The 3,624-nt window shown below is 36.9% G+C and overlaps 1 long non-coding RNA gene across 1 annotated transcript in view; it reads left to right on the forward strand.

Moving 5' to 3' along the window:
* Positions 1-1,515: 1,515 nt before the first annotated feature.
* LOC106472601 overlaps positions 1,516-3,624 on the forward strand; it is a 44,460-nt gene continuing 42,351 nt past the window's right edge. The window contains exons 1-2 of the long non-coding RNA XR_001291624.2: positions 1,516-1,526; positions 2,669-2,681. This is a non-coding gene — a long non-coding RNA (uncharacterized LOC106472601). The remainder of the gene's footprint in view (positions 1,527-2,668; positions 2,682-3,624) is intronic.

Genomic DNA, 3,624 nt, shown 5'->3' on the forward strand with positions numbered 1-3,624 from the left:
ACAAAGTTTGTATCGAGAAAGAATAAACTTGTTTTAATCAAGAAAGGACTTGTATCGCTGAAGTTTCTCGAAAAGAATTTCTACGGGAAATTAACAAACAAACAGATACGTAACAGTAAGAAGCAAAGACACTTATGCTGAAATTTAAAAGTAAGAATATAAAGAACTTCTACTTAAGTTTGAAAGGTGAGAAATTGCATTCTTGTGAAGGTTGAAAAACGAGAAGGGATTTCTGTTAAACCTTGAAAAGTGAACTAAGAGGAAAAGAAACCTCTACTGAATTGTGTAAAACAGGCTTTTCTACAACACGTTCACGCAAGACAAAGGGAATTCCAACTTTGAATACGCCTATGATTATTCCAAATAAAATTTATGTGGGATTAAAGAATAACATGTGTACCAATGTGTGAGATAACTTCCGCGAGTTTTTAGCAGTTTGTACATGCAACCTTTACCTGAATGAAAGGATTATAACACGTTTACGACCTTTCGACACCCGTTTAACAATCATATTACACTATATGTAGAACACCTGCACGATAACAAATTATTCTATTTTCTCCTTTAAGCCTGATTTTTTATAGTAATGATAGTTTTTATTTAATTAAATAATGCAAATAACATTCAAAAAGTAGACAAATTCCCCAAAATCTCAAAAGTTTTCAAGCTTTCTAACTCTGCAACAAGAGCCGTTACAAATTCATTCAAGCTAGTCGTTAACTTTCTTACGGGAAGGTATTGTTACGATAGCGGAAGTCACGTGACTCTGGTAACACGTGATGAGTTTCTAGAAGGATCGTGAATTGTCCTGGCAACTCTAGTCTTTTCCAGGCGCCTTCTATTTTAGTATATAAGCCCGGCGAATAATTGCAGATAGATAGATATAGAGACAGATAATTGAGTCAAGCGAGCAGTAGGCACCTTAAGTAAAGTGCGTGAATCGCTGTGAATTATAGCGTGTGTTTATAGAAGTACATCTTCTATAAAAAACGAAGTATTTTGTGAACTGAAGCTTTTATTAAGTATCATTCAATATTTGTTAAAAAAGAAGATGACAATGAACAAGATAATTAAATCCTTTACACGAGGAATAAATAAAACAATGCCTTAGAATCAGATAAAAGACCCAACACGACATATTAACTTAAGAGTTTCAAGACAAACACTGAAGTAATTGAAGTGATGAGGAAGCAACGAATAAGTTGCTAGATTATGAATTTTTCGACGTTCGGCTTAAGTAGTAAGAACAATGAGAGCATTCCTTAACCCTGTTACGACAGCGGAGGTCAAGTGACGCTACTGGCGCATTGGCGCTGGTGGCGTGTGCGAGGAGTTTCTCGAATGATCGTGAATCTCCTAGTTTGTTCAGGACGCCCTCTTTTTTTAGTATATAAGCCCGGCAAATAAAAGAAGAGATAGAGATGCAGATAGATTAAAGATAGAGATAATTGAGTCAAGCGAACAGTAGGCACCGTAAGTAAAGTGTCTGAATCACTGTGATTTATAGCGTGTGTTATAAAGGTTAAGTTTAAAGTGACTGTGGAAATTAAGTGTATTACAAAGTTTGTAACGAGAAAGAATAAACTAGTTTTAATTAAGAAAGGTTTGTTTGTTTGTTTTTGAATTTCGCGCAAAGCTACACGAGGGCTATCTGCGCTAGCCGTCCCTAATTTAGCAGTGTAAGACTAGAGGGAAGGCAGCTAGTCATCACCACCCACCGCCAACTCTTGGGCTACTCTTTTACCAACGAATAGTGGGATTGACCGTCACATTAATACGCCCCCACGGCTGAAAGGGCGAGCATGTTTGGTGTGACAGGGATTCGAACCCGCGACCCTCAGATTGCGAGTCGAGTGCCTTAACCACCTGGCCATGCCGGGCCAAATTAAGAAAGGACTTGTACCGCTGAAGTTTCTCGGGAAGAATTTTAAGGGAAATTATCAAACAAGCAGAGGCCCGGCATGGCCAGGTGGTTAGTGCGATCGACTCGCAATCTGCAGGTCGCGGGTTCGAATCCCCGTCACACCAAACATGTTCGCCCTTTCAGCCGTGGGGGCGTATTAATGTGACGGTCAATCCCACTATTCGTTGGTAAAAGAGTAGCCCAAGAGTTGGCGGTGGGTGGTGATGACTAGCTGCCTTCCCTCTAGTCTTACACTGCTAAATTAGGGACGGCTAGCGCAGATAGCCCTCGTGTAGCTTTGCGCGAAATTCAAAAACAAACAATCAAACAAGCATATACGTAACAGTATCTTGTACTGTGAGTGAAATTAACAATATTCTGTTCAGAATACAACGTTATACAATACATCATTTGATAGATGAAAACCTTGACTTTGTACTGGTTATAGATAATATACAACGAAACGTAAGAGAGAAGTATCAAAGAACTCCAGAAAACAATAAAAAGTATGGTTTGTTTGAGCAATAACGATTTTATAGAGAGTATTCACGTTTAATTTTAAAATAGGGATGATGACATGCTTAGAGAAAATGTGTCATGTGGGTCACACTAGTAGAAATTCAGGATTTTTTAAAATATATCCTTGTAGAAATAAGAACTTAAAACTTGTATACTATTAAAATATAGATTGTTAGCTAAGATTTTATGCTATTATAATTGGTGTAACATAAATAAAAAGTAGTTTAATAAAATTTTGAATCGAAGACACTAAAACCTTGTGTCATTCGCAGTAAAGGATACCCGGGGCTATAAGGTTATAACGCTAAAATCCTGATTTCGATAATCCTCGCAGAAACAGTACATGTAGTCCATTGTGAAGCTTTGCGCTTAACAACAAATGAACAAAAATAAATTAATATTAAACTTATGTATAGCTTATAACACGAAAGTGTTCAGGCATTATATTTTCGTGTCTAAAAATGCCAAGTTAAGATACAACACATTAACCAAGAATGTAAAGACAAGCTCTCCAGTTTGATTGTAAGAGTACAATCAATAATTCATTATGAGATTCGTAAATCATTTTCTGATTCTCTGTAACGAATGGCCCACCGGTGGCACAGCGGTAAGGCTGCAGATGGTGGGCACATCACAGATAGCCAGTTGTGCAGCTTTGTGCATAAGTATAAACAAACAAAGAAACTGCAACAAGTAACATGAATGGGTACTGAAGTAGGCACTGCCTGTATCAGCGTTTGTCAAGCATAAATTGTCAACCTTGCATAGCGGCTAACGTGTCCAGAATTTGAATCAGATGATTCATGGTATGGTCCCGTTGCTGTAAAAATGCCCTCTGCACTTTGAGGTTGAAGGTGAGCCATATGAGTGACGGTTAAATCCTTCTATTCAATCAGATAAGAAGCAGCGTGTACATTATAAATTTCTTCTTTACGCTAATAATTAATTTTTATTTTTTAATGCTTATTCCAATTTAAGTTTGAAATTACAACACAGTTAAAAATCAACCAATAATTAGAATTTTGTTAAGTCCAAAATCACTTTTAGAAGATATTATTAGCGTAACATTATGTCGTAGTTTGTTGAACATATCCCGTGTACTTTTAATTACTATACTATTACTACAGTTAATGAGATTGATTTAAAATTTTCTTTTTCCTCACAAAGATAGCCCGGCATGGCCAGGTGGATAAGGCGCTCGA

Source organism: Limulus polyphemus, unplaced genomic scaffold (assembly GCF_000517525.1).
Source record: "Limulus polyphemus unplaced genomic scaffold, Limulus_polyphemus-2.1.2 Scaffold5457, whole genome shotgun sequence".
NCBI lineage: Eukaryota > Metazoa > Arthropoda > Merostomata > Xiphosura > Limulidae > Limulus > Limulus polyphemus.